Genomic DNA, 13,925 nt, shown 5'->3' with positions numbered 1-13,925 from the left:
GTAAATCTTTATGTTGCATGGGTTAAAGAAGTCTGCCTCCCTAGAAAGGAAATGGGGTGCAGTTTGGTGAGGATGCATCAAGCCCACATGATGTGCTTGACACAGTTTAGATGCTGCAGGAATTTATTGCTTGGTTTATGATCCAAAGGCTGTTGAAATCAATACAAAGAGACACACTGTCTCTGAATCGGGACCTCATGTTGCCCTTCACAGTCATGCAACAAAAGAGTCCCTCAGGATAACTGGATATGAGAATACACAAGAGAAGGTTCTTTGTGGAGATCTCATTACAAATTTGAACAAATCCAAGCCAGAGGTAAACATTTGGATAACAATGTGTTGTCTGATAAAAACAGATGGAAAATCCTCTGCTGGACTCTGCGTAGGTGAATCCTAAAAAACCTATGGGTTATAATGCACAGCTCTCCCTGCTGAGTAAAAATGCCCAGTGAAAGGGTAAGCACATGAGACAAAAAAAGAAAAAGATATTGAAGCATAAGCCAAAACTGACTGCAGTAAGAAATGTCAGGAGAATAAACCTGACAATACTTTACTGGTGTTGTAGATATGGGTAGCATGTTGTCCTCTCAGTATCATCTCTGGTTCTGGTGGCCCCCACCTCAGAAATTATCTGACCAAGTTTGTCAATTCCAATGTTACTGTAATAGTGACATGTTTTATTAGACCTATTGAAGTTTGTTAATATCAGAGACTCCAGAAGCTTTGGTTATCCTCTGCTGATGAGGTTTTATGCCAGTCAACAACAAAGCTCGAACATTAGAAATAGATATAAATGGGGATTTTTCCCTGATTTTTACAATGTGTCCCATGCACTGAGCTTTAAATCTCATCTTTACTCAGAATATTTTTTGAACGTCTGTTTGTGCTCCAGGGAATGACTCAGACCATTTTTATTTTCTCCTCTTTCTGTATCACATTTTTTTAAAAGTTTTATTTCTCCTTGCAGTCTGTCAGCCAAATCCAAATGTTTCACAAGCTGGAATATTTCAGGCAGCTCTCACCTCTCCAGAAGTCTATGTTAGTTTATCACATTAAGACAGAGGGTCGCAGCCTGTCCTTAACTGCAGCCTACAAAGCTGACATGCTTAGTGTTAAGTCCCAGTTTGTCTTCCTCATGAAACACCTTGGCCTTGACCAGATCTGTCCTCTCTGAGATGAACTGTGAGGTGCAGGTGTGTTCTGTCTTGTTCTGCATGGGCCCCAGCTCCCTACTATCCACACTGTCTGATCACATCTGGATGGCAGAGCCAAGTGTGGACACAGCAGCCTGAGACCTACACTGTAAAATTCACATGGGACCCTGTCACTTGTTTTCAGCATTAAAATTAATCAGCTACAGTCTCATAGTATGGATTCTCTGACTTTCAGATTTCCTTCGATTCCTTACATCGAAAACCAATTTGTCTCTAAGGCACTTCTACATAAGAGTTGCAGTTCAGGTGAGGAATAAGTTTTTCAAGCAAACTTCTGAGTTGTCACTGTTACCATGCTCTGTTTCATATTTGTATTGAAAACGTGATAACTTCTGAACAAAAATAAACCAAAATATACACTCTGGGTGCACACTGATATGCTACAAACACTACCAGGCATTTGGTTTACAGGATTAGACTAGACCCAGTCCAAAGTAAACCCTTCCAAAATGTGTACATGTCAGATACCCTGTATCACCTGTTGCACGCTACACATCCCTTCCTATTGTGCAGCGCTATTTGCTAATGTAGACCCAGCCTGAGAGGATATTAATGCAAAGCTATTCCAGGTCACATTAAACTGTCTTAGACAAGTGTCATGTATTTGGCAATTGAAGGGTGTAATAATGTAGCACAATAAATGGTGTGGAGTGATGTAAATTCTGGCATTTAATTTTCTGCCACTTTATTTCAAAACAATCTGGATGTGGACAGTATCAACATAATTGTAGGGATGTTTGTGAATACTAATAATATTAATATGAAAACCTGGCATCTTGAGACTTAGTAAACACTCTGATTTGGATTCTCCTGTTTCATATTTTTATATAATCTTTAAAGGAGTTGCCCCAAAAAAATTAACCTGAAGCACTTTCCAGAGACCATTGTCATGCCCTCAGAAATATGCAACAAGGCATCTCTGTGGCGTCTTGTGTGAGTCCATGAGCTCCTTGAGAGGTGCCCACCACCTGCTCCTCACTGCAGGAGCAGCCAGGGGCTTCACTCCTCGGAAATAGACGCCTAAATCTCAACAGCTTCGATGAGAATCGACTGTAACACCTGCTTGTGTCTTTGGCTCAGTTTCCCCATATTTTCAGCCCTCCCAGTACCCAAACTCGTGGGGGAGTTTCCATGAAAGGAAACACAGTGTTTTTCCACAGGTCCCTGGAGCCCTGTGCCAGTGAGGCAACTCAGTCTTTCATACACCCATAATATGTAGTGAGGCACATTCACACCCCACAGACCTCAGTATTCACTAAACTGTGCAAAGAATGGAAGTTCTTGTGTTCTTTGCTTTGCACAAGCCTGATAAAGGTAACTGCTCAAAATATAGAATCACAGAATGAGCTGGGTTGGAAGGGATCTTAAAGGTCATATAATCCAACCTCCTGCCAAGAGCAGGGACGACCTCCACTAGACCAGGTTGCTCAGGATCCCACCTAAGCTGGCCTTGATGTAGAGAAGCCTTCCTGCAACCTAGTAGGCTTTAGAATCTGTGATATTTGGGATGAAATAAATTTAAATCACCATAGAGCTGGGGAGAGGTAATAGAAGGCGCGTAGTGTGGAGGTGACAGAGTTCATCACAAGGTAACCAGAAGAGAGGGGGGAAAATCACAGTAAGAATGGAGATGGGCATTGCTTTTTAAGTCACACATGTTCATCTAGGGGTAACTGACCCATAGGGCCTTCAAAATTTGAAGTCACACTTATAGGTGTCTTGCTTGCTTCTAGTCCTGTGATCTTCAGGATGCCAGGTATAAGTGTGCTGTGGTGGCCAGCAATCTTTCTGAGCCTGTGTTTTGTTGGATGGGTGAAAGAACATGTAGAGAGCCAGTTTCTCAGTTTATTTACCCAGAACATAAAATGAGCAGAAACTTTAGGAATTGAGAAATTTTTTGCTTATTCCTATTCAGGGTTTAGAGAACTCATATTCTCACATGAACTCATGTGCCTTCTTGGTATCAGTTCCTTCTGATGATATTGTTGGAGCCACCATAACTACAAACAAAAGCAGAATTGGATGGGGAACTGAGCTGAACTGAGAGCAAGTGAAAGACTTTTATTCTCAAATATCCCAGGCAGGGTGGCTGTTTCCCATGGAAAGACTGAGCAGCTGGGAGCACTGTTCAGTGTACAATGACCAAGGACAACTCCTCAGTCAAGGATGACTTAATTTGTCCTCCTGATGAGACACACTGCAAACTGCAAAGGATGAGAGCAGACCCTAGTGAATTCTTATGATGATCCTCCTGAGTACTTGTGCAAAAAACCCCAGAAATCATCAGAGATGTGTTAATTGCAGGAGCCCCAAAGCAAAACTACATAATATTTCCCAAGGCAGGAGCATGCCACCAAACCATGAATAATGTTTACTGCATGGAAAATGGTATACAATAAATTACCCTTGTCTTTTGTATGTTCTCACCAGCACATGGAAGCAGTGGATGACAGATAAAATTACTGTGGGAGTAAGATTCACTGATCATTAAGAAAGGTATCATAATACCCATTTTTTCTGCCTTTTGCATGTTTCTTTCTCTTTACAGTATCCTCAGTCTTGTAAGCCCATGTGTTATTTGTAAACAGGGAAGTATACCCTCATAAGAGTGCTTGGGAAGGAGGCATTGAGTAATGCCTGTAAGATTTTAAAAGAGAAAAAAATCAAAACCAAAAGATGACAACCCAAATACCAGATAAAATTATTTTGATAAATTATTCAAAACTACAATTTAGCTGTGCAAAAGGGAAATGGATATTTTGGAATGCCTGTTGAGGATCAAATCCTACAAATTGGCACCTACCTGCAAATTGATCTCTACAAAAGAATGCAACAGTTTATTCTTTTAAATGAAAGGGACAGTAACACTTCCTAGAAGCTCTAATTTGCAAAAATTTCTGCAAGAAGGAAAAAGGCTGACATGTACACTGGTGTGATTTATTTTTGTTTGTCATGAGGAAGGGGAAGAAAGTATTCCAGTTCCAAAGGCAAAACAGCTTGTCATTAGAGCCTGCGTGTAACAGATCAGGTGAAGAAGAAATTTTGTGTTGCAGGTATGAAAAAATTTGGATGTTCAGGTTTTTTATGGAAGGCAAAATCATAAATGGTACAAGCCCATTTTCCTAGTTGGCTACTTAGCAAGGCAGGAAGGCAGGCAGGAATGAGGACAGATGGAAAGGAAGGGAAGTAAAGAGGGAGGTGCTGATCTCTTCCTTCCTGGCATCCAGTGGTAGGACACAGGGTAATGGTTCAAAGCTGTGCCAGGGGAGGTTTAAGACTGGACATTAGGAAGCATTTCTTTATCAAGAGGGTGGTCAAACACTGGAACAGGCTGCATGGACAGGTGGTAGACGCCCCAAGCCTGGCAGTATTGAAGAGGGACTTGGACAATGCCCTGCTTTATCTTGATCAGCCCTGAATTGGTGAGGCAGTTTGACTGGATGATCATTGTAGGTCGCTTCCAGCTGAAATAATCTGTGCTAAGGGAAAGAAGGGAGGAAGAAAGAAAGAAGGAGGGCAGAAAGTCAAAAATCTTACTTTCACTTTCCTGTATTAAGTGAAATGTATAAATGTTCTTCACATTCCTACGTCTTTGTATTAATGTATAATATTTATCTGACCAGCTGGATTGCATCTGTGGCTTTTAGTATCCTTAATAATCTTTATTATTGCAACAAAAACCCTAGCTGCCAATGTCCTGGACTCCTGATGGCCATGAATTGATAGCTCAATGAAATGCTGGTGTTCAGGAAATCAATCTAAACCCATAGTTAGTTTAACTCCTGAGTTATCTGAGGTATGAAAGAACATGAGGAGTGAATAAACACCCCTATTCTTCTGGAGTGGTTCTTGTGAACTGAAACGTGATTTTGATGTCTGTACCAGATCTGTTTGCAACTGCAGGAGTGTAAGTGCATGAAGGACATTTTTATCAAGTACATTCAGTCTGGCACCTTTGGTCAAAACAGAACTCAAAACACTTGTGTCAGCCAAAACAGGTGTTTGGCTGCTAATGGAGCTGAAGCAAAAGTTTGAATATTGTGTAGGATGAAAGATGAGCTTGAGGAACGTCTAGAGAATACATTTCAGTGTGTAAATATTCCAGGCCCATGTGTGCCTCTCAGTGTTGCCCAATTCAAGAAGAAATACAGAGACAAAAACAAGCTTCTGGCAGCCTCCACCCCCATGTCTTCTTCTCTGTTTGCTTCCAGTAGGGCTAAATGCAGGCAAATAGGGAAGGCCAATATGCTACAGAAAAGAGGCACATCTATTACTAGCCACTGTGCTGTCATGTCTCAGTTGGAGTGCAGTTTGCTGAATTTCCTTTTCCACTTCCAAGGACTGCCTGTCCATACTCTCCTTCCTCACCCTTCCCATCAGCAACACCTATCCTGCAGGCTGGCAGGCAAATGCAGTGTCAGGAAAGAAATACTGATGTTCCCAGCGGGTGTCTAGCACCCAGCTCTTTCTTCAGGAATAGCTTTATTTTATATAAATTTTGGATAACTGATCTGGCAGAAAACAAATGAAAACTGTGTAATTTATTCTGGTTTGACAAAATGCAAAGTGTTCCTTGGAAGAATTTAAGATAAAATTAAAATCTGTGATATACTCATCACATGACAGTCCAAACATTCCAAATAAAAACATATCAGCTAGTGCAGCCTTTTGACAGTAAGAAGTCCTTAATCTTCAGTCATTATGGTTCTCTGATTGCCCCTTCTCTCATTGTTAATGCCTCCTCCCGAGTCCTAGTGCCAGGAATTAGCTGCAGTAATTCTATTTCAATTACAGCCAATTGTTGATAATCTGAGTTTCTTATATGGTTCATATAAAGTTATTGTCAGGCTGGTGCATTAGGTCTGTGTTTGTGTATCTTTCCTGTAGGAAAAAAAAAAAAACAGAAGACTTTTATTTGCAAATTCACAAATTATGCAAGTCCTTCCATGATCACCAAGGCAAATTATAAGATAAAACAACATAATGTACACCACTAGTCTGTAAAGGATACTGCAGAATTTGTCAAAGAGGGATAAAACCTTGGGGTGCTATCTGAATCATCAACTAGGCTTGGATGATCAGCTAATGCCAGTGATTACAGAACACCACCCACAACAGACACACTCTCCCCACACACACTGTGCATCACTTTCAGATTTCAAGGAAGCGTTGATCCTTTATCCTGAGTGTGTCTTTGGTTCTTGTGATGCAGATTAGGCACTTAACAGCTCCCAACTGGGTTAACAAAATTCCCTGTACTTTAAACGATGCATCAGCTCCAGCCATAAAAGTCATCTTTCTGCTGCCTCCAGAGCCTGATTGCTGTCTAGAAATAGTCCAAAATCTCTTTGCTAAGGTACGTCTTTCTATTATTGTGATGTGGTTAGGATTGTATGACATCAGCTGCAACCTTCATTATTGTAGGTTAATTTGCAGTTTTATTGAAAGAGCCCCAGTTATCAAAACAGCAATCCAAAACTTGAAACCCAGTAGTGAGGATCTACAGGCTAAAGTAAGGATACAAGGATCTGAGAATAAAATCTCCCAAATCTGGAGTTATCAGCATTTTATAGCATCCTATTCTGTCTCCCCTTCTCCTGTTAAAAATGTCTTAAGACATGAGAGAGCTCACATCCTATCCAGTCCTACTGAAGGAAAACTGTTGCATCCACGTAGCCATGGCTTGGAAAAAGCGTTGACTGGGAAAACTGCTTTCAAGAGGGTCCAGAACAACACTCCTACACACGAGATCAGGTTGCACAAAAAGATGCCAACAGTTTGCGAGATAGTTCTGACCTGCAGCAGACATCCAAGCCCCAGCTGTAAGAGCCAGATGCATGTCCTGTTTTCTGTGGGAGGCTGATGCATTCGTGACAGGGAAGGCAGGGAGCACAGCATGCACAGGGCCTCAGCCACAACTGGTCACAGTCCTGCATTGTTAGCAAAAGTCAAAGGGGAAAGCAGATTTGTATTAACATGCCAGAGTGTGATATGGGACAACTGAGATATGGGCACATTTTTTGCTGCCCTCTGACATCTTCTGTCTTAGACAGTTGCCTGCACTATCTCTTAGGTAGCAAAAGCCCTGACAAGAAGTGCAGGAAAAAAAGGGGTTGGAAAAGAAACTGTAACAATTTTGAACAATTCAGAACTATAAGCCTGGTTGTTGGTTTGGGGTTTTTTGTTGTTGTTTTTCTGTGAAGGAGATGGGATCAGGATCTGTATCCTTATGCACTGAAAGAATGTATAATTATTATTTTTTCTTAGAAATGCATATGACATGGAATAAAAGGAATTACATGGTAGGCTGCAGTTTTTTGTGTGTGTATATATATGTCTAATGCCTCTGCTGCCTGGTTTTGCTGGTTGTCTTGCACACCATGACTACTTCTGATAGCATATAACCTTGCCATTTTGGTAGTGTGTCCAAGGCAACCCTATTTCCTTATGTGTAATATGCAGCCACTTTAGGAATGTGTAGGAAGTCTAGCCAACCTGGGCAATTGCAGGGCTGTTGTACATGTGAAGATCAATTCTGCACTGCTGGAACAACATGGCTCCCCCTCAGCCCCCCACCATGCTACTGTTTTTAGAGCTACACACACTGACAGGGACATATGAACATAAACGCTGTGAAAGCAAAAATTAAGAGGCTGTGGGACCTGTGCTGTCTGAACAGATACAGAAGCCCCCAAGTTTCAAATGAAAAAGAGTGACACAGTCCTGTAAAAAAAATACCACCAGGGAGAGAGAGAAATATATTAGGATGCTTGTAGGTCATTGTTAATTAAAAAAGCATCTGATTATCATTAACATAAATTGTCACTGAAGGAAATGGGGCCTGCATTGCAGGAGACAAACTGGCTGAGTTAGCTTAAATTGCCTGGAGTACATGTACCATGTGATGGAACCAGTGAAGAAATTGAAAGCAAATTATAAATTTGCATGTAGGTAAGTGTTTTCAGAAAACAGTTAGGCTGAAGTTGAACCTCAGTGTTTTGTTTAACTGCAATAGAGCCAGTATAGGTAAGGTTTGAGCTAAAGCTGTAGGAGCAGCAAATTTACTATAGCTGAAAACAACATCCCTACATTTTCAAAAGCTAACATATGAAAGAGAGCAATGCAAAAAGTCAGAAACTCTTGATACTTAAAGGTGTAGCTCAAGAAAATAAAATCCTGTCACCTACATTAAGTTGTATCTCTCCACTTGCCAGACACTTCTGTGCCAAGCACTCTGATAGTTTGATTTATTAATTCTTTCCTACAGACGCTTCCACCTAGTTAGAAGTTGACTTGGTCGTCTTCTTGCTCCAGAATTCATTCTGCTTTGCTCTTGGATTGCCAGTGGCTATGCCAAGAATAGCCCTGTGACTGACACAGCCTCCAAAGCACTGGGAAAATTATACCTGAAACTTCACATTTAGGAGAGCATTGGAAGTGAAAGTGTCTTTTGTTCTATTTCCCCATTGAGTGGAAGAAAGACACTTGGAAAATCATCTGAGAGAAGGAAGAATACTAAATCAAGCAAGAAAAGCTGTAAATGCTACTCAGATCTTTAATTTACTTTCTGTGATACACATAGTGTTTACAATGCTGTACAACTGGAGGAGATATGTCTTGGTATGAACCTTTTGAATAATTTTGAATTTGTTTTTACTATGTCAACAGGCAGTTTAGCAGCTGGAGTTTTGGGATTGCTTTACTAAGTTACCTTAGTAAGTAACTTTATTGAGTACTCTGCGTTTTCTTACTGTATCTCCACTTTATCTAGTGTGATTGTTGCTACCTAACTGAACAACTAGTAAACTACTGAAGTTTGCCTTCAGAGTACAAAGCATTGGAGGGTAGGACTCCAAAAAGTGTAGTTTAAAAGTACTTGTCTCAAGCAATGTAATTCAGTGATTCTGAAAAGTTAGTTTGTACTGTTGGAAAACAAAAATAGCTACCAAGGCGTATATACACAGATGTATGAGATAACCACTAAGGTACTCTGTTATTTGTAATATCATTTGCAGATAGTAAACTTGTGGAAATCAGCATAATTCTCTTGATTTTGTTGGAGCTAAAAGGATTTACGTGAACCACACATTTGCCCCATCTCCCATGAATGTTTTTATCAGAGTATCATATCCCTCTTCTGTGTGGATGTGAAGAAAGAAGTGTACTTGGAGATCAGTTCCTGTGGAAAGTGCTGTATCATTAAACATTAATTAAACCATTTACATTATGATAAATTAATAGCTGGTAGAGTTTAGTAGAGTGATATCTCTTCTACAGATAATTTAAAAATAAATGCCTTATTTCATTTATAAGTTGTTGGGAAAAATTTATCTTTTATCTTTTAATTTTCTTTCCTCCCAGTCTTTCATTTTCAAGCAAACACAAATCCTACCTTCAAATGTGCAGTGCTGTTTTGGACAGGGGACAGTTTCAGCATTTCTGAAACCATTTGAAAATGTCCAGACCTGTCTCCTCTATATTGTTGCTAAAAATGTCTGCTGATTTGAAAGCAGGTTGAGGTCTCTAGAAACTCTTTCATTTTTATGATTTTTCAGCTGGGCTCTGACTATGACAACCAGTAAGGTGTTTTCTGAAAATGCTCTCTTTGCTCCTTTTAGATTTATCTCTAGCAGGTACCCTTCATCTGCAGAAGGTGACTGGGACCTTCTCCTCAGCTCTTGGATCCAAAGGGGCTATCAAGGGTGAAACCCTCTGTGCCATTGTCAGTTTATCATCATTTGTTTATCTTAAAACCCTAAACTTGGGGTCCCTGGTAGGGAGGTAGCCAGGTGTGTAAAGCAAAGTTGTTGTCCCCAGCAAACAGACCACAGCTAGAATTATGGCCTAAGGGCATGTTTTTGACAGAACAGACCCTGGTCTGGGCAGGGTCCTAAAAAAAAGCACACAGGGTGCAGATTTATTGACCAACAGTTACTATTTTGAACCCTTTGGATATTAAATGCATGCTTCTCATATTAAAAGTATTGCTTCAAAGGAAAAAAAATTGTGAGTGGTTAATACTCCTGTGTCTGACCATTGTGACTTGTCTTTAAAGGAACTCGCTCTTCAAACAGGTCTCTTTACTGATCTGGAAAACTCAGAGCCTTCAAAAATATCTTGAAATTATAAAACAGTCCCTATCTGGATTTAATTTTTTTTTTTTTTCATTCCCCGATGTCTTGATCCCTGACTTAAAGAACAAACCTATTTTGGTTTTCGTGGAGATATTCAATGATACTAAAATATGCATGTACAAAAAAGGCTCAATTGTGTACAGGTTCTTTGGGGAAAATGTTTGTTGACATCAACAAGATTTTTTGCTTGAGTAAGGTCCACAGGATTTGGTCTGATAGGTGTCTTGAGGTTTTCTGCCTGAACTGTGTTGTGATGACAGCTACAGTGACAGTAATAGCAGATCAGACTTTGTTTTTTCAAAGCCTGTAAACCCAGCTCCCACACAGGTACACTGGAAAGCCCACTTCTTACCCTGGGCAGGTATATTTACATATGCAAAACAAGGTTTCAGTTGCCTTTAAGCATGTAAATTAGTCCCTTACGTGTCTGCTTGTGAGCATGTGCCTCGAAATTAGCTAACGTGCACTGAACGCAGAATTTTACTATATTCCAGAGAAAAGAATGTCTTCACAGGAAAATAAAGAAGAGACATTTTGTTGACATTGCTCTTATTCTATCTACTCTAGGAAAACTGAGGGCATATTTCATTTATGAAAAGCTACTTCAACCAGCTTAGCAATCGAGTTAGAGTCACCTCAACAGTAACATACTGCCTTTGTCATTTTTCATATATGTCTATATTTTATGTACTGCACTGATATGGAGCTTTTCTTGGAGAGTTTGCTTTTGAATCAGTAAATAGTTGAACAGAGTGTCACTAGAAAATGCTTTGGAACTTTTATGAGCATACTTTTATTGTAAATATTAATTTACAATAAAGCTATTTCAGTACCAGAACTTAAAAAGCAGTGTCATGAAGATTCGTAGCTAAAATAATCTGCATTTTATGGGATTTATTTAGTAAAATGTTCAGCTGCAGATGGCAAATTTTAGTCAGAATTAATAAACATATAAGTCTGCTGATTTGCAGTATTATTTTAGCTTGTTTGCCTTTTCTGTGTACACATAAAATCTTTGAAAACCTTAAGCTTTATCAGTGTCTTTTAGAAGGAAACATAATTATGGTACAAAATTCATTTTCTCTCGCTCTCTGTCTGTTGGGATCTCAGTGCATTTCCAGCTAATATGTAAATTAGTATTTTCCTGCTTAACTTCTCCTCCTCCTTGAAGACAGGAATAGCATGCTGCAAGACCACAAAAGTTACTGTGGCAAAATATGTAGCCTCAACCCTGAATCACACCTCTGGTCTGTGTTTGAGCTCTACGTATGCCAGCTGTTCTCTGGCATGGTGTGCTTCAAACCATTGCCTAAATTTTGCTTTAGGGGGACAAAAAAGTCTGCTCCTGGGGGCGGCCCAACCCTGCAGCTCTGCTGAGTGCAACGGGACTTGACAGCTCTGCCTCTTCCCTGTGCCACACCAGTCCCTGAGCTGATGGGGATGGATGAGCCCATCCACTGCCCTGTTCAGAGGGCTGAGCTCGAGGCCCGAGGCAACAACCCATGCCTTTGTCTTTCTTCACTGCCAGCTTCCCCTTTTCATTAGGCTTGAGCTGGTAACTGAAATTTATTAGCCTAAATTGGGCTGGAACTGATGAGATTTACAGAGATATATAGAAGAAATGCCGAGCTGGAGAAAATGGATGAAAAATTGAAATGATAAAGTTGTATTGGTAGCTTGTTGAGGTAATTGAAAAGCCTTGTTATGTTGTATTGTGATGGGTTCAAATAAAATATAGGTGCAATTTGTCTAGATCATGCCTGCAGCACACTACCAAATAGATTCCTCTCTTCTAGAGTTAGGGATGTGTTCAATTTTTGCCTGTCAGTGGGGATTGTGAAGGGGTGAGATGAGACTAAAACTTCTCTCAACTGATGTAGTTGACAGCTTGACATTTTTCCCACCACAATGCTTGCAGGAGGTCAGGGAGTGTTCTTCAAAGCATCCAGAGGCATTTTTGCAAAGTCCAACACACCCATTTTTGTCCCGCAGCAGTCTCCCATGCTCTGCTCCCTTCCCAGAGAAAACTGACTAGCTCTGATGCATTTCTGAAGCTCACGGCAAGTACCCATTGAAAATCTAAAACATTACCTTTCATCATATCTTTCATTTATTCCCTGTTTAGTCCTAAAGTGCACTCAGGAGACTCCAAGCCATTCCCAGCACGATCCATGATCTCAAGGAAATATAAAGGTGGCAGATAACCTCCTAATTCTTTTTGTCACCTGTAGAAATAAGACACAGGAGTGAGAGGGTATACCTTCTGCAGGCCCAAGGGTAGTCTGCTTTCTAGCAGACCTCTTCTAGCACAGACACCCCGTGGCTGAAAATTGCTTTCCATACCCTTCCTCAATGCTTGTAGGTTCCAATTTGGTTATTTCGGGTGGTCAGGAGAAGATTTTGTCTAAATGCATTCCCAATAAAGTAGTGAAAACATGTCAGGCACTATTAATAATGCAGAGGAGTAATACAGGTTCCCATATAGGTATTTTATAATTACATAAGCAGCAGCATTGTAACAGTCATGGTGATCTAAGATTTAACAGCAGCTAAGTTTGCCAGGAGAAATAACATCTTTTATATAGCCAGTTTGAGCTCCTAGGGGAAAAAAAAACAGACTCTTTTTTACTCAGCGAAGGGCTTGTGTTTCTGATCCATCTTTTCATTGTAATCAATTGGTCTAATAAAAAATATTACCTGTGTCTACAAACCTTGCCTTGCAAATATATGTGACTTGAATCAATAAATAGATCTTCTTTGCACAATACATAATCATATGATAATTCAGTGCCAGAGAGTTTGTCAGTAGTGGCATACAAGCTGCACACAAGATATTTTTAAATATAACTATATTAAATGTATTTTGAAAAATACTTTCTGTTTGAAAGAAAGAGTAATTTTATTCCTATGAATGGAACCTGTAATGTGCTTGTGCAGTGGAATTCATCTTTCTCTGTCAATGTAGTATCTTTCTCTCTTTCTCCATAATGCCCTTCATTCTCTGCTTTGTGCTAAGGATATGTATTGACTTTGCAGAATTGCTGTAGCAAGCTGTAAATGATGTATTCAAAGAAAAATCCCTGCTCAGTTCCCATAGAGAGAACATGAACAGTGCTGGGCAATCAGAGTTATGTTGCATTTTGTATTGTGACATCCAGTGCAAGCAGGAAAAGCAGCCCAAGCACAGACGTCACTGACTTAAGTTCTGACAATAGAAGCCTGTTCCTTTTACTATTCATATAGAGACATCTGAAGTGTTTTTCCTTCTTCACTTTATTTCTTTTCTATTAGCCCCTGTCATCATGCATGGCAAGAAGACAATCCTTCATTAGCTACAGTTCTCTCACTGCAGACAAAGCTGTATCTAGCAATTTGACAATTGCTTGTTTACGGCCAGCACACTACCTGTGATTTGTCCATAGTACACACTTCACATCCTGTGGTACAGGTACCACAGCAAATAATTCCCTCCTTTTACCTAAGTGGTGTAGTTAGAGATATTCAGAATTGGTTTAGTAAATGCCTGGAAGAGCAGAAAATCTGCTCATCAGCATCCCATTAGAAATGCTGTAGGAGA

The sequence above is a fragment of the Aphelocoma coerulescens genome, chromosome 2, assembly GCF_041296385.1.
Source record: "Aphelocoma coerulescens isolate FSJ_1873_10779 chromosome 2, UR_Acoe_1.0, whole genome shotgun sequence".
Lineage (NCBI taxonomy): Eukaryota > Metazoa > Chordata > Aves > Passeriformes > Corvidae > Aphelocoma > Aphelocoma coerulescens.
Note: the sequence above shows the minus strand (reverse complement) of the source record.